Source organism: Anser brachyrhynchus (genome assembly GCF_964034855.1).
Source record: "Anser brachyrhynchus genome assembly, chromosome: 9".
Lineage (NCBI taxonomy): Eukaryota > Metazoa > Chordata > Aves > Anseriformes > Anatidae > Anser > Anser brachyrhynchus.
Genome location: NC_137703.1, coordinates 23,795,147 through 23,819,604, shown reverse-complemented (window position 1 = coordinate 23,819,604; position 24,458 = coordinate 23,795,147). Strand labels below are relative to the sequence as shown.

General features: G+C 38.5%; 1 long non-coding RNA gene across 12 annotated transcripts in view; it reads right to left on the bottom strand.

Moving 5' to 3' along the window:
* The window catches only part of LOC308199612, a 289,413-nt gene that overhangs the window by 147,605 nt on the left and 117,350 nt on the right, over positions 1-24,458 (bottom strand). For 10 of the 12 annotated variants that reach the window (XR_013954731.1, XR_013954732.1, XR_013954733.1 and 7 more), the window contains exons 3-5: positions 21,166-21,252; positions 17,575-17,662; positions 9,107-9,176 (exon numbers count right to left, since the gene is read on the bottom strand). This is a non-coding gene — a long non-coding RNA (uncharacterized lncRNA). Of the gene's footprint in view, positions 1-9,106; positions 9,177-9,607; positions 9,727-10,785; positions 10,932-17,574; positions 17,663-21,165; positions 21,253-24,458 lie in introns of all 12 variants that reach the window. The other 2 variants (XR_013954736.1, XR_013954737.1) reach the window with 2 other exon arrangements.

Here is a 24,458-nt window from a genome sequence, read left to right as displayed (position 1 = left end):
GGACAATGAATTCCCACCCTTCTCTCCACATGTTGTAATTGTAGTGACGTTTGACTTGTTTAAGTAGCAACAGTAATTAAGGCTCAGCCTACCCTTCCACACACACAGCTGAGTTTTGGGTACACCACCAGATACACTGGGATGTACTTTAACTGACGAACACCTCCAGGAACAACAGGGGACTCTCTCGTGGCCAGGCCCTGACCCCGGCCTCGGCCGCCTCCTCCAGCCCCCAGCCGCTGCTGGTGCTCCGGGCTGCAGGCCCACACTGGGGCCGGTGAGGCCGGCAGGGGGGCTCCACTCCAGGTTAGGGACGTTCTTCCTCACTCTTCTTTGTGTTTGGAAAATATCCCATCAGTCATCTCTTTAAAAAGCATTTACAGAACTAGTTAAGTGGAAGCCACTACCAACCTTTGAATCCTAATTATTTGTGACAGCGTTCTAGAAACTTTTAACCAGAAAGACTGGAGAAGGGGGCTATTAACAGAAACAGCCACAGTGCACTCCAGCGTTGCTTGCACCATGGGTGTCTCTCATGCCCACAACAGACCCAGGAATCTCTGTGCGGTGAAGATTCACCATGGTGCTTTCTCCTCCTGCCACCTCCTCATTGCTCAGCCCAGGAAACAAGTTCAGGGGCCCTCTGCCCTGCTGACAGCCCTGCTGCAAGTAACGCTCCAACTGGGTTGTGCCTCACACCAAGGACAGGCTGATCTTGCAACACGGGCACCAAACAGCTAGATTTCCTCTCTGCTTTGGAGAACAAGTTATTCCAGCAGCATCCCCATCCTACCAACCACAGCATCCAGCCTGCTGTACGGCTGCATCAGGGAAATGAGTTCTAGAGCTGAGCAATCCAACAAAGCAGTGAAACCTCATTTTTGTAATTATGTACAGTGATTACACAGGAACCAAAATTTCTTTATGTCAGTGGACTGAGTAAAAGGCAGAAGGCTCCCTTATTCGTTACTGCTTTCCAGTCATTTCATACTTTGGCAAACAACTTGAAAGCTTTGAAAGAACAAACAACTGCAATTTCACTTTGAAAGGCTAAGCCCAAAGGGAACTGATGGCTGAGGCAAGAACTTTATTGTCTGAAAAATATACATTCTGTGAACTGTAATTAGAGCTGTGGGAATAATTGATTTGTCGGCCCACTAGCCAAAAGAAAAGAAGGGAAAAGAAATCATTTTTGGTCATCATTTCCTTTCTGTAACAGCATGTCAGCGCAGAAATGACCAGAGTCAGGGACAACAGCTCCATTTGCACGGGGGGGCATTGTGAGACCTGCAGCACCAGCTCACAGAAATGTTCTACATGTGCCAAGCAAGGTGCAGAGAGGTGGCTTGGTTCTCATTGTTGACAGGCATTTGCAACTGAATTGAAGCCTAATCCGTCTCATGCTCAGTTACTAACAGTTTCTCAAGCAGTGTTAATGCACAGAGATCTGCATGTCCCAAGTCTTCACCTGCCCTTATTCCCCATGCTTCCCCCTGCACTGCCTGACTGGGGCTAGGATATTGCGTGCTGCAGTCGATCAGAAGACAGTGGGCACCTCTACAGATCAAACTGCACCTCCCTCAGAAGAGAGGCAAAAAAAGCTTATGAAATGAAAATACCAGATATCATAGAAAAAGAAGAAATGCAAGTGGCCATGACTTCTGTACATGTCGATATCATCCCCAAATGTTCTCACTCTGCTCTCAATGCAACCAATTTCTTTCCAATGTTTAAATGTCACACACAGCCACAAGACGTGACAGAATACTTTCCTCAGTATGAAGGAGGAGACTTTCAGGATAGTAACTAAATAAATACAAAGATCTCGGTCCTTCTCTCATTGCTTTTGTTATCAATATAACTTGTAAACAGCAGACTATATAATCTTATAGATACTCTATACTAAACAATATTGATAATATAGACTACTAAAGCATATACTACAAATTGCAGTTAAATATCATAATAACAAAACACTCTATGCTGAATGACATCAGAAGCAGGAGTTCTGGCTCCCCTTCAGCCTTCCATGAAATTCTCTGCTCATCTTTTGACGCCACCAGACACAGAAAGTCTTTTGGCTTAGCTTACATGTAGTTTTAACTGTGCTTTACAGAAGTGCAGAGGGAAAGAATCTGCAAATAAGTTCATGTACTGTACAAGAAATAAAAGCGTCTTTCTTAAATGCATTAGTACAATCCCTACAGTTATGTGCTTGTAAATGGCAATGGTATCAGTACCCACACCAACACGTTTTCAGGCAGGAAAATCGGTTATTCTTGCAAGTCAGTGGACAGGTTGGGATGCAATAAAAGCAAAACACACATCTACACAAAAAAAAAAAAAAAAAAAAAAGAAAAAAAACTGTCACCAGCAAGCTCTGCAGAGGGCCAAACAAAAAGATTGTACAAAATGTTTTAGCACAACATTCAGTTATATGCTCTTTATCTTCCACATGGATTAAAAGTTGATAATGGATTTTTTGAGGTTGGGATGATTATTGCCAGGGTCACTTAAAGCAAGGTAGGTAATTTATCCTCATCTTGCAGAAGCCTGATGCTCAAAGTAGTCTGAATTAGACATGGAAAATTTAAGTTTACCACCTAAATGTATTTTTCTAGTAGTTCTAGTCATTAAAGCATAAATATTATTGAAGCTTATGAAGTTTTGTGGTCATATTAAAGGAAAGGATATCCAGGTATTTTGCAGAAATAATACAAAATTCTATTGTTTTTTGTTTGCTTGCTTTCTAATAAGAAGCTGGGGATTCACCCAGACCTGTAACAGGAATACAGGTTATAAGTTATGAAATGGCAAAACACTAGAAATAACACAAAGTGGGAAATTCCTGAGACAAATGTAAGGGTTTGCCCAAAATATATGAATTTTATCATAGCCTTTTCTGATCTCATTATATGCTTCACTGATTTTTCTTTATCTTGTGGAGGGAAGAGACTTTACAGGCAGCATCAAATCTAGAAAATATTTGGTAAAGATTTCTAGCATACAGTCATTGGCAAAAAGGCAGCTTGTCCTAATCATGACAGATATGAAGGCACTTATTCATTAACCATGAGGTAAAAACACATTAAAAAAAAAAAATAATCCCTTAATTGAGTTCTTTATGCAAACACATTCATTTTTAAGTCATTTTATATTTTTAATTACATATAGCCCATGAATATAAAGAAATTCAATACTATTGTGAGTCTCTTACACCCAAAAATAACTCACCAAATTGCCCAAATAAGTTTTTACTAAGTAAAATGTTACTAGGGTATACTAACATATGCAACTGCACTGATACACATACTGCATCTGAACACAGCCCGTGTCTATTTAATCCTACAGTTCACACACAGAATCTGTTGAGATTAAAAAATGAATGGCATCTAAAATTTCGCGTGAACTCTTCTTGCAGTATGAAGGTAATATTTCCCCTGATCGGTCTGGAAGGACCCCATTAATCTCACACAACCATTTAATGGCACAGGAGGCTGCAGGGAGTTTGGCCCAAACAATGATGAATTGCTCTGATCCAGGGGGTCTAAGCTCCCTGCCCACAACACAGTAAAACAGTTCTCACTACTACATTGGCCCTTGGGTTTTAATAGTATTTGTGCTGATCCCCCTGTACTTCATGGGAAGGAGCATGCCTCCTCATCCAAGGACTATTTACTCTATTTTTGAGCACAGGGACTCTGGAGACTGCCCACAGAGCTACAGACTGGGTAACTCTTACATGGAACAGGAAATAATGTCAGTCTTCAGTCAGGCGCTGTGTTAAACCATCGCGTGCACTAGATTCCCACCTAGCAGTATTAAAAAAAAAAAAAAAAAAAAAGTGACTGAATCTATCTGCAGACCCTAGATAATAGTAGGTGGCTAGGAAATACTATAAATATAGGAAAGATCTCCTAAATTGTGAATTAAAGACATTGTTTTTAGGTGTGACAAGTCAGAACAGGAAAGTATCGAGAAGTGTCCTAGAAAAAATAGCCTGTATTTGATGCCATTCAAAGGAGGGAAAGTGAAGGGGGAAAGAGTTACAGAAGGGGTGACTTGTTGAAGAAGATGCCTCTTACTGCTTTGTCTGTCATGGGTCGCTACTAGCTGAGGATGGAGAGGAAAGAGAAGACTGTGGGAGGGTTAAACAATGAAGATTTGCACTACCCTGGTAGAGTTTAGTGTTTCCCAAGCTTTTCTCATGCTAATGTATGTTGCAGACAAAAGTCTAAGTAGTATTCTAACATGTTCTGACTGTCTCCCTAGAGCTCAAGCTCTCACCAAGCCTCACCCCAAGGAGAAGAGGTTGCACAGTGGGAAAGACAGGTGCAATACCGCCTTTGCTCTTGGCGTTCAAACAGCGCCATGCTGACCTTCATACTACAATTACTTTGACAATACTCACTGTACATACATACACTGGGTCTCCCTCCTCTTATGACACGAAGCGTAAGTTGCTTGTTTTACCCTTATACTGCAATACCACTGCAAGACTACCCTGCATCCAACTCCATTTACGTTTGAAGGACTGACTCCTCTTCTGTGATGCCATCTCCATTCCCACTTTGTTTTCAAGGAAGGATAAAAACAAAGCTTGTAAATATGCAGATTTGTTCACAGAAATGTATGCTCTCCTGCACAGTGAACCTGTCCTATATGGCACCATAACTTCAGATGAGTGGCTGAACGTATTGCCATACCTGTGAATGACATTGATTCATGCAAGTCCATAATCACGTGGTGACTGAGAGTAAAAATGCAATGTGTTTTGAACTACAAAGATCTTTTACTACTTCTACCTTACAATATCCATCTATTAGCATGGAAGTGTACAGGGAATTCAAGATGTTTTAAGAAGTCTCTGACACTAGTATAAAAATAAATAAAATCAATCAGACCTGTCTCAGATAACTTTTCATTTCTAACTTCAGTGACTTGTGTATTTAAATGCAGCTGGGTTGGTTTTTAGCCCAAGCTCATGGTGACCAAAAGATTGAACACAGTGGGTGTCTTTTGATTTTGTTTCACAGAAAGGCAACAATATTTAAAGATTGGGATGCAGACTGGCTAAAAAATAATTAAGCTGTTTCTTAGGGGAAACAATGGCAATGGTATGGAAAATTCAATAGAGTTGAAAATGGCCTAGTAAAATACTACATTTTATAATTCAGCAAAGGAGACTTTCTGAGATCTAGTTTTTGTCAGTTGATCCATCATTTTCTTGCTGTTCAGAAAACACACAGGTTCTTGAGAACCGTGACTGAAAATACTAAAAAAAATCATACATTTTTTTCCACTTCACTATTCATTTGCTGTCTTCTGATTTCTCCAAGCTTTCTTCTTAAAACAGCAGCTGCTCGCCAGTCAACTGATTGGGTTTCATGCAGCTTACCTTCTATTGCAGCTTGAAAGATGGTCTGAGATGCACACTCTTCAGTGTGCTGAACATACGCAAAGAGACATTGATAGAAAAAGCACTTGGGCCAATAACTTCCACAGTGTTTAAAAATATAAAATGGCCATTATGATTAATTGATTTTATTTCACTTCAAGGTTTCTGCTTTTGCTTCTGTCTTGCTGCTGATCCAGCAAGTTTATCTCATTTTATTATTTTTAACAGAAGATCAGTCTCAAAACTTTCCTGAGTGTCAATATCTGTACCATTAAACAGAACATCTGCTTTTTCCCCAAGTATTCAGTTCTACTGCTTAAATGACAGTATAATCCAAAGCCTGCAACAGGGTGGAAAGAGTGCACAAGAAAATTTCCAAGAACTGGGTTTATACATGGGCACTGTCCAAAACTGTGGACTCTTTTTCACTTACCTGTTTCTTCACTTAATCCAAACAGTTGTTACTGGAAAAGTCCCTGAAACCCTGTCTTTAAATATTGCACTAGGTCTTCTAAAATATTTGAAGTTTTGTCTTGCTTGTGACATACATTTTCTGTTTCCCTCCCTCCACTAGGCCACAATACAGGTGCCATTCATTCTGTACACTTGCTTTTCTATTGTGAGGAAATGTTCTACTGAAAAGATTTAGCCTGATCAGTATTTGAGCAGAATGAGAGAGATAAACATTGAAGAGTCATGTAATTCATGGTGGGAACACCGTCCCTAAGTTAAGAACCAGGTTTGCTTATCTACAGAAAAAACAGTAGAAATTTGATCAGTGGAGTACTACAGGTATGAAACAATTTCATACAGACATCTGAAATTTGAAACTCATTACATTTTGGTTCCCTTTCAAGTTCTGACCTGTTTTAATGCTGTTTTTTCTTCCTTTTTTTTTTTTTTTTACCCAAAGTCTGTAGAGCCAAGTGTCATTTCTATACGCTGCAATATCCTCTCAGACACCATTAGTTCTTTAGCCTCCAGCACTCTGAAGGGTGGATGACCTCCTCCGTAATATAAAGATAGCTTCTGCAAGCCATTACTTATTAGTAGAGAATAAAGTTACTTGGTGGTTGAGAAAGAATTACTGTCTGCCATGGAGATGGCTGCTGAGCGGCTGAAGTTCTTTGACACTAAAGAACATACGTTTTAAATAGACTTCACTATGCAGTAAGTAATTTGTGGATATTTGATCAGGCTTTTACAGAAAATACTGTATAAAATACTCTTCTGTTCTTGTGATATAGACTGACTGTTGTACACCTTTCAATCGATTTTGCATAATGCTAATCTTAAGGGTAGCTCAGTATGAACCAAGCATGGCAATTCTACTCCAAACCCCTGATCTCTATGATTCTAAGAAGCTGAAAAATCAAAAGTACCAAGAAGTATTTGTCTTGTTGTGAAGTATTCCATTTATGCACTGACACCATTTGCTTACTGAGATAAGAAAACATTGCTGATCTCCAACAGCTTTCCATTTGCTCACAGGTTAAAGATTAAACAGTAAATGTGTTTGAACAAATGTGTTATATGGTTTCCTTAAACACACGTGAGTAGAAAACTCTTGCACCGTTTACTTCAATTATAGCAAACTCTTGAACATACTTCTAGAGCAAAATCAAGGGGGATACAGGGACAACAATCAAACATTCAGTTGTTGCTACATACAGATCAGTAATCTTTAGAGGTTTATTTATATATGTTTATAAATTTATGTTTATGTATATGTATATATATGAGTGATTGCTTCAGGAATTTTAGCAGGCCTTACTTTCTTTGCAACTGATATATTTTCATGACGTATTTTGTTATAAATAAAGTTTCAGTACGAGATACGCTAACTTGTTTGTATTTTAAATTTCCCCTCCAAAGTAGCTCAAATTATCTTGGATAGCAAGATGGATACCCCTGGCAGCAGGCTCCTGTAGCTTGGACAAATTGCAGAAAACTGCAATCAAGTCCTGGAATTATTTACACCAATATTCCTGAGTACAGTGACTTGTCTATCCAAGTTAAGCCCTTAATCCTGGTAGGCATTCTGAGGAACAAACACAATTGCCACACCTCATCTGATCTGAGGGGTCGTATTCTCTTCAGAAAAAATGCCACAAATCAGTGCTGTGTGTAAATCGGAACACTGTGCAGGATTACCTCACAACAAGAGGCAGCAATTCCCCGTGGGGGAAGTCTTTAAAAGTTCTAAATTTATCTAAGCAGCAAAAGATGACAAAAAAAGATAATAGGTGTGAGTTGGCAAGGACAAGATCAAAAGTCAAACACAGCAATAAAGTTTATCTATGGTATGGAGACATATTAAAGCAGCATGTGATGAATCCTGTATGGTCTCTTGTTGTGATTCAATAATGACTGCATAAACTACTAATAACGGATTATTTTAATTTAAAAGATAATTAAGCAAGCAAACAGTTTCAAAAGAAAAAAAAAATTATGTTTTGAGGAGAAAAGTACTTTGATGTTACGTGTTCTCCTAGCACATCTCACAAAACCTCTAAAACCTTAAATTAAATAAGAAAAATATACTTATTTCAACAAGGAAGTAAAATGTCTTTTCTCCAGCCTCATCCAAAAAAATCCCCTGCATTTCAATCAGACAACTTTTTCACCTCTATGACAAAGACAAAAACCACTATAGCTTCCACTGTCCTTTAATATAGCTGAAATAGAAACAAAATTTTGTCCCTGATGAAATTTTATCAAATTTAGGAACTGTGATTTTGGTTCAAACCTGGACTATAATACAGATTACAAGCAATTACCCTGATACGAAGAGGAAAACAGCACGTATCCCAAAGTGATGGGATTTCCTTCTTTAATCTTTGAGAGTAGTGATGCAAGAAAAATTCCATCCTGCAGTGCCTCCAGGTATAACAATCCCCCTGCTAAATCTTCTAAACCTGTCACAGCCAGAACTAATCTCACATTTTCCTGCCGATAATTTACTATGATTTCAATCTAGTAGACATTTTAACACTTTCAGTTAAAGGAATGAAAAGTTAGGAGAGTTAAAAAAAATGTAAAAGGTGATGAAAACAAATTAAACACTAAAAATTCATAAAAACTTTGGTTATTTATCATTAGCCTGAATTAAGTTTTTAGTTTTTGTTTTTTGTTGTGTTTTTTTTTTCTAAATTATTTTACTTGATCCACTTACTTCAACTTTGACACAAACAGAACACTTCTTGCTGCCTGAAAATACATTAGCAATAGCTGGCTGAAAGATTTTGAGCCCTGTCAGCCCAGACAGTCATTCTGCTACTGAGAAAAGTACTGCAGGCCGTCACAGGTATGGAACAAAATCTTCTGAGATGTCATGTATCTTATGAACAGTTTTAATTCACTTTAACGCGACAATAAACACAGTTGAAATACATGCATATGTAAATATTCTTACTAACAAGGCCTTGACTTTGCATTTTTACCTCAGGTTCTGCCTGATAAACTCTGAAAGCTGATTTGCATAAACTCACTGTTGGAATGCTTGAACATCCTTTTTTCTTTTTTTATTCTTATTTGCTGACAACCCATCTTATTTTATGGACAAAAAAATTATGCAAAACATAACCTCAAAAGAGGTAAGCATAATTAATGAAGCACTTGGTTATTTGGGAGTTGGTTTGTAAGCATAAGGTTCAACATTGAAGTAGATCTGCAACGTTGCATGTGATCGAAACAGCAATGGCTTACCTTGTTTGGGCTTGAGTTCCACGTCTGCTCTGCCTTGGCTGAAGCACAGTGCACGTAGCCTCGTGGGCACCTGCAATATCCATTTAACAGATTCAGTTAGCGGAACAGAGAATGAACATGGCCCTAGATTTTTTAAATATTTTGCTGAAATGTGAATTTATTATCACATTTGCAGAAGTTCAAAGTCACATACATAAGTTATGGAGTAAAATTCTGCGTTTAACCATATGTGCCCAACTGAACAGCCCTTCTTATTCTCAGATGTGAGGACAGGCAATAGTGTGCTAGCAGCTTACATAAATACCAAAATCACATGCAGAATTTCCTAGGCAGTGGAGGTTAGTCACTTCCCAGGAAGAATAGATGAGCTGGTACTCATTGCTGTCTCAGGCACTGAAGAGCAAGCACAGAGACAAGAGGAGGCAAACTCCCATTTCTTTGCTCAGAGGAAAAGCGTCAGGAGCAGGCAGCAAACAGCTCTCTCTGGGCATAAACTGAGACCTGTGATGAGTTGGGGCAGCAGCAGGTTGCTCAGCATTTCGTTACTTGGCAGCACAACTGGCCTCTCCTGCCTCAAGGATGCTCTGCAGAACAGGCTCTGATGGGGAGCAGTGGGAGGCCTGGAAAGACCAGCAGCACCTCAGAACAAATAACACTACTGGGAAACACGGAAGGGCAGCAGAGCACTCCAGGGGTAGAAGGGGTGTCTTGCTTTCTTTCTTTCCCTTTCCCTTCCCAGGGCTGACCTCTCTACTGCTGTCATTTTTGTTCCCCTTTAAAAGAACCAGGGCATCCACTGTCACATCGAGCTCCTGCAAAAAAACTCATCCTCATTCCTTCCCTCTTATCTTCTGTCCCTCTTTACACCCACCATTTCTCCTATGCCTGTGTCTTTCTGATCATATAAACTAGAGATAGATCAGGGTCTTGGGACCCTGCAGTGAAATTCACGGCATGCACCTTTCCTCTGCTATTATTGCCCTTCTGAGGTAGATTTAAGCTGAAGGCTATTTAGTACTGTCATTTCCTTTTTCATGCATTTACAGATGAACAGTATAGTGGTAAACACTAGGAAGCTTAAATTTCATATGTACCTCCCTCTAGCTGCTATTTAAAAAAATACTTCCTGAATCTAGCAGGAGCTTAATTTTTAAAGTAGTATGATGAGAAAACTCTTTGCTTGTCTTCAACGTTTTTAATGGCAAAATTCTTCAACAGACAAATATTGCATGCCCTAGGTGTCATAGACAGTATGTTACAAGAGATGAATGTAACAATGCTTCCCGCTTCTAGATATATTAGTAATATTTTTTAACCAAAATCAAAACATTTACAAGCCAGACTCTCCATCAACATAGCTGAGTACAGAAATATTTCTAAAAGTTGTACAAGTTTGTCTTTGAGATGCCACAGCTTGGCCTTCAGAGAGAACACCAGGCCATGTACCTTCTCTGTAGCTACTGTTGTTTGAAGACTATCTCAAGTCCTAATTATTCCCTCCCATACTGCCTGTTTTTGGTTTTTTTTTGATTCATTTTTTTTCTTTTGTTGTTTGTTTGGGTATTTATTTGTTTGTTTTGTCATCTGCCTTTCTCCTATCCTACTGTAACTGGTTGGAGTTTTTTATTTATTTGTTTGGTTTAAAAAAAAAAAAAAAGAAGTGAACCCAAGTTGCATACCATATCCCTCCCTTCAGCTCTGGGACAGCTTTGGATGTTGATGATAGGAGGGGCTTTTCTTGTATGCTCATACAAGAGCATACTGCAGCTGCAGGTGTTGTCATTCAGCTACTTAAGTTTAGGTTGCCCTGGGTCCTGCAAATGCCCTGCAAATTGGAGGTTTAAACAGCTGAGTTACCCAAATTGACCCTGCAATTAACAAATGAGAAAGTGGAGGTCTAATTAACGCTAGGATAATCAGTTGGTCTTATGCATGTTCATTAGCAAACTCTGTTCAGGACCTCACGTAGCATGTTGTAAAACCTGCAACACTGTACTCCATCAGGAAAGAAAGCAAAACAAAACAAAACACAAGAAAATCCACCCATGCAGGCATTTTTATTTTTCCCATAGAGCTACACAGTGGTAGCTAAAAGCACTAATGTATGTGCACGACTAACGTTGCAGAGAAGCAAAATGGTGATTGGAAGAACTGGCACCAGTTAATGCCACTTGGTTAGCCTCTCACAGCAGGTATGATACTGCACAAACATCAGACCTGCTTGCTGCAGCTTCAGAGGAAGAGTAACGCCAGAAGGGGCTGCTGTTCAGTTCACGCACACAAACAGGATCCCTGTGACCTGCCTTAATTTTACAAATACAGTTTAACTTTTCACTACCATTTTATGTGCTATAAAAGCGAACAAAAATGTAGATATGCTAGCTTCAGACACCCAAAACCACTTTTCCTAGAAAAGATCACTTGAACTACTGCCCGTTGCAGTGCTACCACCAGTATGCCAAACACACCCTGGATCTTCTTAAAGAAGCCCCGGCCCAGCAGGCAGCGTCTCAGTTGTTCTGAGCTGATTTATCTGATCGGGTGACAAAAAGGTGAATATCAGACCTAGGCTTCTTCCCCAGCTAACTGGGATGACAGCATTGCTCGTTCCTCTAGCCAAAACACTGAGGCATCACTGGGCAAACAAGCATTCAAAGCATGCTAGTCCCAGAGCATGGAAAGGATGTCTTCATAGCTGGAAATGACCAAGTCCTAATGAGGAGCAGAACAATTCCCAGGGAATACATATATTGGCAGGATCAGAAAGCCAAATTCACGTTGCAGGGTGTAAGGATAGCTGTAGCGACCCATTACTTTCTCCCTTAGTCCCTGGGTGATCTATCAGTCAGAATATGACAAAGCCCTGTGCTAGGATTCTGCCACAGTCCTGTGGAATCACAGGCCTTGTTTCAATGAAGGGGTGAAAATAAAACAAGTGAATTAATGGCATATATTCCTTGAGTATCTTAATTGTCTGTTATTTTTTGATTACACAAAACTAAAAGGGAAAACGGCAGTGCCCTAGTGTGCCTCTGTTCTGGAGTTGCATCAGCCCCTTCCTCCTCAGCAATTACCACACTTTCGGGAATTGCCTGGTTTACAGGGATAGAGAGCACTCCTTTAGTACTGGAAGTGTAATGAGTTGGGAGGTAATTGTAATACCTAGTCATCTATTGCTTCTGCTTTGAATGTTCTTTAATGCAACAATCAGGAGAAACTAGACAAACACTTGGTGGTTTTGTTTGTTTGTTTTTAATACACATCTCTCTGAAACTAAAGGAATCTTTTAGTGACAGTGGACGAGAGAAGAAGGTGAACATCTTCCTGAGCACTGCCAATCATCTGAGGTAAAGAAACAGGGAGAGAGATCAAGCAATCAAGAGGTGTCACAAGTAAAGGCAGAGTAAGAGCCAAGCTCTCCACCAGCACAGCCCCTTTGAGTGACTGCTGCTCCTAGATCAGCAGCCAGCAATGGGAGTATTGAATATCAAGGGGGGTAGGAGAAATGAAGTATCAGTGTCTGAAGCAAGGAAGGACCTTTGATAAAACAGGCATATTCTACATAAAGTCTGAAAATATTTTAAATGATCAAGACTGCCAAAAATCAGTGGCCTTAACCATATAGACCACTATAAGTGGCCTTATAAAAATCCCAGGAAAGCTAAGTGAGTATAGAAAGGCTTTGTCCTCCCGTTCACCTGCACAATACAGCTAAATTGTAATGAATAGTTAAAAAGGATTAAAAGGGCATCTATTTTCTCCAAAGACTAAGATAGCTGAAAGGCGATGTTGAAGTTTCCCTTTCTACATGTCAGCTTTCCACACAACATATGCAAACCATCCCTGTAGCAACAGGACTCATGAAAGCTGAATGCCAGCCTCCCAGCTAAAAACAAACCTTGCTGGGAAATTAGCTATGAGGGACACCACAGTTGCTACCGCTGTCTTTATCATGTGCCACTCTATTAATTTGTTAGAGGAGAGCTGCCATACTGAAGCAGAGCAATGTTAGAAGTATGTGTTTGTATATATCTGCAATGAAAACAAACACATATGTTAAAACCTTTTGTTTTAATAGACACAGACAACTGATAGCTTGGAAGATGCCATCCGACAGCACTTTTTCTTTAGAGCGGACCCTTTCAAATCCTAGTGAAATATCATCTTGCATGTACAGGGCAGGGACAGCACAGACAGCAATACTTCAGCCTTCCAAATACCAGCCGATATTAAGATATAAAGAAATTACCTAAAATGTTTCTCAGAAATCTCTCTCCTTAACCTCCCCAACAGAAAAAGACAGAACATCTCCTTAGCTGAAATGCCTGCTATGCAAGTTAAGCCATTGAAGCTGGACATATTTACATCCTATTTGACAGCAAAGCTGGGAGCCTTGTGGAGATGCTGTGGCCTGCACCGTCACAGCACCAGTCTCCAGGCCTTATGGTGAGAGCTTAGTGACAGCACAAATCAGAGTGAAACAATAACCCATCCTTCTGATCTTCGGAAAAGTATTGTACAGTTTTCATTTTTGCATTCCTATTTAGAATTGCAAAGAAAATAATAGCAAGCTATTCAGACATGCTGTGCTGAATTTTAGCTTTCCACGTGAGGAACAAACCAAACATTCTCCTGCACCCCTTTATTTCTGTAAGCTTATAAACCATCCAATTCTCAGCTGGGAGATTCCCAGTAAACACGCAAATTGTTCCATAAGGACTCCTCTATTTTCCTTGATGGCAACTAAAAATCTATCAGGAGTATATGATGCATTACAAACATGTTAACTGCAAGCAGCTTTCTTGATTCTTAACAGAGTTTACTAAAAAAAAGTAAAAAACAAACACAAACAAACAAAAAATAACAACAAAAAGAAACTTTTGCAGCTAACAGAACTCCTCTCAGATCTGTAAGCCAGCCAAGAGTGACTGTGCAGCATGCTGCTAACAGAACGATAATGTCACTTGACGCCAGGCATTCTCGTCTATTCTAATGCTACTCCATTTCATGCCTTTTGAGCTTGGTACACAATGTTCCTTTTGGTAAAATTCATTGCACTGTTCCTCTAAACGTTAAAAATACAGTGAAAGCTGCTGTGCAATTTATTGGAAAATACAATAAAATAAAATCGTCTACTATTTTTATATTTAAATGACATGTAACATTGAATTTAACCATTCACTTGTTAAACAATTTTAAGAATTGCGTTTATGATATAAGTTTGGGCCTTTAATTTTGTTCTAAATTTAGCTATTGCTAGGTATAAGAATATGCAGGAAATCTGGACTTTTTCCTTTGTTAAGTTAGATCAGATGACAGAAAAATTTGTTTTGTTTTCTTTTATGAAATTGAAGGACTATTTTCACTTTCTCGCGTGAGAGGAAGATCCTCTGGGTTTATTTAATCACACACCAATTTCATGTTTGTTAAAGCCAAATAAAGCCTACAAATTTGAATTAAAATATCACCAGGCTTCAGGCTTCACCAACTTTTTCTTCTTATAAGAATAATATTCATTCTTAACAGCTAGACTTAACCCAATTTATTCCTTTGCTTACACTTGTGGGTTAGCTTATGCAGTTTGTATATAATGAGAAAGATTTAAGCATACATGGAACAAACTTAAAATACTATATACTCCTAAGATACAGCATTACAACTAAGAACACAAATACGCATAATCATTTAGTACATCTGCATTTACTATCTAAGCTAAAGACACATGACTTGCAGTGTTGCTGCAGTGTTGTTATCATGTTCAGACACATACCTACACATCGCAAATGACCCTTTCTTTCTGCCAATGTTTTTTTTTTTCCCGTTCTCAGGAACTCGGCCAGTTGGTCTGGATAAGTTGCTTTCTAGTCCATCCTAAAACACGGATATCCAATTAAACAATAGAGAATTGAAGCAAGTCAGCTTTCCTAAAAGTGAACCTGATGTCCTTGCAAAAGATGTAAAAAATGCAAGGAGGCAGAAGGGGAAAGAAATGGCTGCCTATTAGCCAATGAACAGTAGAAATAAATGTAATTGCAACTTTGCTGTTACAGATGGTGGAAGGATTTTCTCAGTGTTACATCCTCCACTGTGTAAAAGTCAGAAGTAAATATTTCAAGGACCCTACACAGCATTCACATTTCTTGTTTAGCCCACTCACTTTTCATCCTGGCCTCTGTGTTAGGGAAAAATGATGCATGCACAGAACTGCAATCAACTGTAGGGTCTATGTAGCCATCATTTCATCAATCAAACAAACAAACAAAAATCACACTTATCAGAGCTGTGTAAAATATTTATCTCCAACCTAATGACTTATAAACTGACCCTTTTAAAAGTTACTGTTGACCTTTTTTTTTTTTTCCCCTCTCCCCAGAAAATAAATAAATAAAAAAAAAAGATGTGCGAAGCATTCTGTAACTAACATCAGATCAGCAGATTTCCACCCTGTTCATGGGGTTTGGGATGGGGGTGGTCTGGGGGCTGGGATGGTTTTGCTTGGTGGTTTTTGCAGGAGCCAAGGTACCAGGCTGAGGAAAGGCAATGAAAGCTGTGGAATGCTCTTTCCATAGGGTACCTCTGCATGACAGAGAAACTCTTTCCTAATTTCCATATTGTTTCCGTTCCTGCCTTTTACTTGTATAAGTGACAGCATACACAGGACCACTCTGTGTTGCACTTTTCATAAATATTCAAGATATATCCAAGATATTGAAGAAGCTTTTCTTTCAATGTACTATATCATGGCACATGAGACCATAATCACAGTCGTCAGAGAAAGATGTGAGCTTTCTCCAGAGCTGCATCCAGCAAGGCGCTCTTTGAGAAAAGGAACGCTTGCACTGCCATGTAAGCCCTCTCCCAGTGTAACCCACCACTCACATTTCAGTTTAAGATAAAAAAGTAAACAATCCTGCCTCTTCTAGCAAATATAAATGTCTGTTTAGAGGAAGTGGCTTCCATGCATAATGTCAGGAAGCATCAAAAGGAATAAAGGGACCAGAGCAGACCAAACATCCAGCTCTGTCTTGCTGAGAGTTATATATACTTCAGAGAGGGGTATGACTTAACAGGGCCAGTCAGGGGAGCAACAGAAGGCAACACAGGGTAGGTCAGGACACAGGTTAGGCTTTTCAGCATGTGGCCTAAAGACTTCTCTGAGCAACTGAGCCAGAGTACATCTCTGGCAGCCTCTAGAAAGCAGTTCCTACTAACCTGTTCAATAGGCAAAATACTGAGTAAATAAAACGATTATGGGAGTTTTAATTCTTTATCCTGACCTTGTGCAAGGTGTAAGTTGGGAGTTACAGCTTCCACCTTGCACAGTGCTCTCTATTCCCTCCCCACACCATTTTTAAAGCACAGATGCTCTCCCAGCAGTGTGTTGTTCTGCTGCCAGCCCGTTTCTCTTTCTTGTGTTGTCACCAACTGTAATCTTTTGGGGGTAGCTTTTCCTGCTGCTAACAAGATGTGTTTCACAAATCCACAATAAAAGCACTGTAACAAGTCAGCTGGCATGCATTGGAAAAATTTTTGCTAGACTATAAGCAGAAAGGTGGAAGATGGACTTAATTTAGGTTAGCTTCACTTTGGAAACACACTATTCCAATTTCAGGAAGAAACTGTCATTTTCACAATTTGTTTTACAGGAAACACTAAAAGCGTCTTGAAAAGATTTTGGTCTTGTCTCCATTTCTGGATTTTTCTAGTGAAATATTTTGAAAATATCTGCCTTTTGACACTCATTAAAAAATACCTTTAGCCACTGACGAACTCCAAGAAAAGGCTCATGCATTCTTGTCTCTATTTTGTCTGAGCCCTTTGGCACCCCTTTTCTTTCTTTGGCAGCAGTGGGCAGTAAAGGCCAGGCTAGCCAAGTGTTCAGCTTTGCAGACACTGAGGGTCTGCAGCGGGCAGGGCATAAATGCTGCTTCATGTCACTGTGCAACCAGATGGATCTCTAAGCTGGCTCTGGCCAGCTTTATCACAATAATTTGGAACGCTTAGAAGTCACATACAAAGCCCCAGATCAGCGTAGGAAATAGGTGACATTGCAAAATGTTCGTATTTTCAGATAATTTTATCTTTCAGAAAATTTAACATCTGCTCCTACTAAGAGAGATGGCCTCATTTCACTTATTTTGCCCTCTTCTACAAATAAGTGGTCACAAGTTTAAAACACCCCAGATTCCTGTTAAATGGGAATTACTTTTCCAAGCATTCAAGCTACTCTTGAAAATGAGATTGACATATTCCCACCTAAGGTGTTAACACCAAATTAACCTCCAGATAGAGTATTTTTAAATGACTCAGTTTATTGAATGTAAATCTAAAAGAACCATGGTGTTCATATTTATTCAAGGCAAATAATATTTTGAAACATGCATGTTGGGATTATGTTAACTCTTCAAACCATATTGTGACAGTTATCCTGGATTCCTTATTAGCATATTTAAGTGAAGCATTATTACCTTTCATCAGAAGATCCTTTTCCATGACACTGTTTCCAATATGATATAAAGTTTGCCATTCATAAATATTCATATACCTAGAAAAACACTGCAAGACCAAAGCCAAAAGAAAACAAAACTGAAAAAATTAGATTCATTAAAATTCCTCTTAGGAAGAGAACAAGAGGATAAACAGAGCTAGTTCTACAACAATATTAGTTTAAGCACGTGATAATTAACAATACAATGTCTGTGATTTCATGTTGTACAATCATTTATTGTTGTTAGAGAAGTAATTGAAGAAGCTTTGTTAATATAATTGCACACAGACATGCAGTGCTATAGATGAACATTTGTTAACTGCCTGAGATAAGTCAACCTATGAGGGCACACTCAGGGTTGCTGAGAACTGTCTGGGGCCCATCGGTGAAGCAAAAACAACTTACACATATATATATGCAACAATTTTTTTAGCACCGCTACCATTACCAGATCCCCTAATTGGCTCAGTTACTCTTGATGGCACTTAATGTCCTTGAATATAACTTTCTGCAGATAATAGCAGTTCCTTTCAGATTCCCTAATACAGACTTCTCTCAATATTAAGAACTTGAGCTAATAGACACACTCCTTGCACTTTCTAATGCTATGTTCTGACTATCATCAGTAGTGATAAAGCACCCAGAAATATCTGTATACGGCTATTTTATCTAAAACGTGGGACACAGGCATTCTGTGGGACCCAGCCATGTCTTCCCAGTCTTTTGGAAACACCATCTTTCTGAACAAATTCTGACAGCCCCTGATACTGATAGTTCCCATTTCAGTCTTGGGGAGAAGCAGAGGTGTTGTTCCCGGTTTTGAGTATGAGTTAGATTGTTCTATTCTGTTGCTGATACTCTCGTGACAGTTGTGACAAGATAGGACATTTCCTCTCATTTTTAATCCTCAGCTTGTTGCATGCAACACACTGGCACTATTGTTTTAATACAGGCAGGATGGCCTTTATAGGTGAGGTTCCATAAATTACATTATTCAAATAATTTCATATTTACAATATACACTGATAAATTTAACTAGTTTTAAGATTGAACAGTACTGTCTGTCTCCCAATTTGATTTTCTATCTCTTTCTACTTCATTTCTACATGTGCATGTGACACTGTATTTTAATTGTTTTATAATATAAATATCAGGAGGGAAGAGGTCTGTTCCATATCTCAGCTAAATGAGATCCATTTCTTCATAGATTTTCTTTCTTTAATACTATTTAAGACAAGTCCAGTGAAAGCACGTTTAATTAAACACAGACCTTCTTCATAAGACTTGGATTTCTCAGTTTCATCCCTCTTGGAAAAATTCACTTACTGTCTCCATATCTGATGTGTGCATTTTTTCCAGCTATATTTTGAGTTTTCTTGATGACAGTGCAACAGACACCAGTGGTACTACACAGATTTATTTAAAGCCTAACTGAATGATAGGAGCAAAGAGTATTCCCTAAAATTAGTGTGGCTGTTTCCATGGAAACATGAGAGTGCAAACAGAATTGTAATATCTTTACTTCATAAAAAGTCAGAAGAAAGGACATTTTTGTATATTTTGTTGACCAAGGGACAGGGTCTAGCACTTTTCTATTTATGGAATTTCACCTTTGGGCTTGTCTCTGAACCTTATTTTGTTCAGACAGAAATAAGATGCTGGTTTGAAGACAGAGGGAAGGCTCACGTTAATATAAAAAGTAGAGGGTACCACTATTGATGCATAGGTTGTTTTTCCAAATAATACAAATCAGAGTTTGAGTATAGAAACATGGTTTGAAGACAGTTAGGCTAATGTTCAAACAGAATTTAATTTTCAACTACAGGAAAAACACCCACCCACCCACTGGTCCTGAGTTCAAGACTGCTAGTGGTGGAAGATCAACCTCAACCCACACATTGTTCCAGTTATACATTATCTTCTCTATTAAAGGACACAAAACAAACAAACAAACAAACAAACAAAAAAACTGTTAGGAAAAAGTTTACAAGTGATTTGCTAAACTAAATACTCAATTTCCTGAAACCACTCTTAAGACCTATTTTCTAATCCTCTGTCCCCATTAAATGAACGTTCCCTATTAAGATTCTCCTGGAATTATTGCCCCAGGATTTGACATGGTGCCTCAGGAACAAGGAGACCACTGCTAACCATGAGGGCCAACCTCTGCTGGAAGGGCCCTCAGTTTCTACAGCTAATGATCGTATTAGTCCTTCTCATCACTGCAGCCTACTAAGAACTTTTCAGTCCTTAAAATATGACTTCACGTTGTCTGATTGCTCACTTGCCTGTTGCATGCAAGTTTTAACAGTTATTTTCTATTAACTGCTTCGAAATAACACCTATGACAAATGTCACTGACTGCAAGAACCGACAAGGTACCTCCCTGAAAGTCATTGTTACTTGACAGTGACAGTTTAAAATCACTTCATTACATACCAGGTGGATTTTATATCATTCTAATATCATAATTAAAATTCTGACTAGTATCAGGTCAGATTTTCTATAAAAATATCAACAGCATTGTTTTCATTGGCCAAACTTGTAACTTTACTAGAAAAGACAGATCCTTTCAACTAACTAGTTTCTGGTTGTTTAGCAATATAAATTATTTCTTCTTTTACTGTGATCTTTTTTTAATACTTTATTATTGAATCTTGTACAAGCTATTCAAAAACTGTGTCAGGAAATGACGACTGATTGCTCCTCTCTACCTTTAACTACCACACAAACAGCATAGCTTTAGCTTTCCTCACTTTTAGGCAATTCTTTCAGTGTTCTAAAATGAGCTAAACTAATCAAGACTCAGTAGGCTTCATAGTTCCTCAGGCAGCCTTCAAAAACTTTTTGATGCAAGTTTGTTATTGAACTCTAACTCATTATACAATGTGAATTCTTGTACTTTTAGGATCTATATTGATGAAATACTTTTTATGTTTGTTTGTTTGTTTAGCCCCAGACAAGGGAAAAAAAAATCAACACACCTTCCTTTAGAACAAGCTGAAAGCACAGCTAGAATTCTTTTTGTTCCCATATACTTACATTCCCTATCATCTTCTACTCTTTGGCCATATGTTTATTCTTATGACTTTTGGCATATATAATCAATTGTCTACTTTTCTGAGATTCTAATTTTAGTTTTGATTGCCTGCTTTCTTCTTTCCATTTATCTTATATTCTTATATATTTTTATAGCTGCCTTTACTCTTTCCTTAAGTGAAATTGCACAGTTGCAAGCTAGTGGCTTATGGAGCATCTAATAAAATATTCTGATTTCTCAATTTGATTTCACATCTGGTTAATTTCTTTTCCAGAAAATTCACTTCTATCTCTCTGAAAATATTATTGTTGTGTGTCCTTCTGTGATGTGTATATATGCACTGTAACTCATGTGAACTGCTGATTTGGATTTCTGTGCACAAAAAGAATAAATTCATAATTATCTGTCCTTTTCAAAGATGAGGCATAAATATAATTTTTCCTACATTTGAGGCAATCCATGGCATATATTGCAAGGATACTATAATTTCAGCACATAAGAATTCTTTCACCCTTCTCTCATTTGACTTACCCCGGATGACAGCTTTTTATTCTTCAGCCCATATTACAAAGGCACTTGATAAGCCTGTTATTCAAACTTCACGTGTGATTTGATAACCTGTAACAATATCAAAGTACACGTTGATCTATTTGGATATCAAGTCACAGGCATCCAAAATTTGATGACTTGGATAAAGTAGATTTAACATTTATTCAAGTGCCATTCCTTCCACCCCATTCCCCAGCACCCGTCTCCTCTAAGGCTATAACCACTTAATAGTTCAGTCATACTATCTCCATCAGGTATCAGTAATGTAAAAAATAAAACTTTTGCTGATACATAAAGTTAGTTTTTCTCAGCATCACCATACAGGCAAAAGAAAGCTTTTCTCTTGGGGGAGTTTCTCAACCTTAATTTGGAGAAAGAAAAAAAAAAGAAAAAAAAAAAAAAAGCACTTCTTTTGAACACTTAAAAATGAGATCATATGCAGGTCTTGGAAGGGTAAATTTGACCTATTGATAGTATACAGGCTGCAATTCTCAGCCCGGAAAGAATAGCCGCTGTTACCTTCACTCGTTAAAGAAAAGAGATGTGGCCTGGGACAACAGCAATTTTCTTACTTCAAGTAAGGCTGTCCCAAGTAAAGGGGCTCTGAATAATGCCTGTTTGGACTCATCTCCCTTATCTCTAGGACCCAACACCAGCACAGAAACAGGCTAAATGGAAGCACCAACATCAAGAATTCCTGATAGCTTTGCTTTCACTGTATCTGGATTTTCCACAGGAAAAGGGAAAAACACTCCTGATTGGGCAGCTACTAAATATTTTACTTTCAAATTCTAGAGAAGTCTGAAATGAAAGACACTAGCTTTAACACAGAAAAGTGGCATTAACTTGATTGTAGCATTGGAAGGATACTAACAAAAGATAAAACATAAAAAGAATAAAGCAAAATCCCTGAAAATTCTCTCAGCTCATTTCCCATAGAGTATAACTGTAAACTTATGCATGATTTCTTAACAACTCATAAACCACATAATGGAAAAATATTTCCTGTATAACATTTTTATTTTATCAGTATTCACATTACATAGTTCATTCTCTGCTACAGCTACTCATCAGTCAACACTACACAAGACTGGCTGGGCTGGGGGGAGTCCATCTATCTTTTGTTTGTTTTAGAAGTTCAACTTATTACACCAGAGTATATCCAGAGAAGAAGTATAGAAGGCTGAGCAACAAATTGGTTCTTATAGAATCTCAAAAGCACTTCAGCTCAAATTGCCTAAGAATACTGTTTGTCACGCTTTGAAAATTGTCTACAATGACAAAGCACTGAAGTAACGAAGACCAAGAGTTTAGGTTAAAAAAAAAAAAAAAAAAAACACAGATGGAAAGACAAAGACCAACTAAATAACCAGAGTAAGATACCATATATCTGTAATACTCAATAGTCTGTTGTGCTTCACATCTTCACTAAAGGTTACCAACATAAATTTCCACAGTACTCCTGCCTGATAGTAATGCAGTTGTGGTAATTTATAGAAAGAACTAGGAAGCAGAGGAATCGCGTGATTTTTGAAGATCATACAAAAATAGAGCAGCAGAGCCAGTAGTAGGACAGGCATATACTTACCACACCAGTATAATAGCAGTGATTTTCAGTTCTCCTACTTGGAAGAGGATGGAATAAATCCAGCTGTTAGCTAACATTTGCTAGCTAACTACAGGGGACAGGGAGGTTGGAAACCAGCACCTTGGAATCTTGAGTAGACAGCAACATTAGAAACAAGTTACTCTAAAATCCCCTTGTGCCTTCTTTCAAGATCTATTCTCATTTCACATTTGGCAAAGTGCAACTGCCCCATGGCCCACATTTTTGTCTGTTTTCAGCAGGTTTGATAATGCTGCTAACACAAGCTCCAGCCTGTCACTGTCATGGCTGCTTCTATGCTGGGCCATGCTCTGGACCTGGGCTCCTCTCCCTTGCATGTCAGAGAGGTTTTCAGAGGCATCTTGTGGTCTGTGGTACAAACACAGTCCAGAATTAGCAGTACAAAACATGTTCTATGCATAAAGCACAGCATATATATAAGAAGAGATGAAGTAGCCACAGGTCACCAGCAAAGAGTGATAAACTGGAATAGAGCAACCAATACAGGGTAGTGGTTTCGTTGGACACAAACACTTCCAGCAATCCCTAGCTAATTTCAGCCTTCCTTTTTCAGAACAACTCTGAAAGCTACTATACGAATTTTGAGGGAAGACATCTGAACTCAGAAAACCAGCAATATTCAGGAACAGAATGCATTATTGAAATAATTGTTCTGAATGTTTAAGTTACTAACAAGCTGCCAAACACCTGTTATTTTGGATGTACATGCATGCATAGACACATACGCAAGTTCTACTCCCACCTTTTTCTCTCTCACAGAACTTATAAATTCTTCCTCTGAATTAAAAGGGAAGCACACCATCTTGTCACTGGCTTCCCACTGCATTCTGTTCATGCCTTTTCCACCTCAACTGAAACCTGCTTCCAACAATGCATTTCCATGTTACATGGAACATATTTATTCCAGGGTGCATTTGGAATCAAGATGGTTTTATAACAAAAGGCATATACTGTGAGATAAAAAGCAGCCAGGTTTTTAAGAGTCCTTACATTGCGTTAACTAGGTTTTGTATTTTTCAGAGCATAAATATTCAATGTTCCATCACTCTAAGAGTGGCCTGATCGATTCAATGGACTTTCTCACAGAAGAATTCTTCAAATATATAATGCTTGAATATAGAGTGCTGACAGAAAGCACAGCATGGGGAAAAGCAATGTCAGAGAGACCATATGAATAAGGGGGGTTGTACTGGTGAACAGATGTAACAATTCAAAATGAAATACTTTTAGCCATGCAAAGAAAATATTGGGGTTGCAAGGCTTCTACTGGGATTTCTGTGTGTATGAGCTTGTGGTACTTTATATGCCTTCCAGATAAATCAGCTTGTTCCTCCAGACGTCAGTATCCTTCATGCAGAGAGGTCAATTGCATTGAATCCTGGGCTGATAGACTGGCATAAATTTGTTGAAGTCATCTGAAACACTGCAGCTATTTAAGGTTGCCATAGAGTTGTTTCAACCTGATTAAGTTATATAGCAGTTTTATTTACTTTGAAAAGCCAGATTCTTAGTCTGCTTTATTATTTGTTTGTTCTTAACTGGGGAGATAAATTCTTCTGTAAATTAATCCATAAATATATTGGTAGCTAGTGGTACTGATACAAGAATTTGTACAGTAGCTTCTCCCTATAAAATCCCATCTGCCATG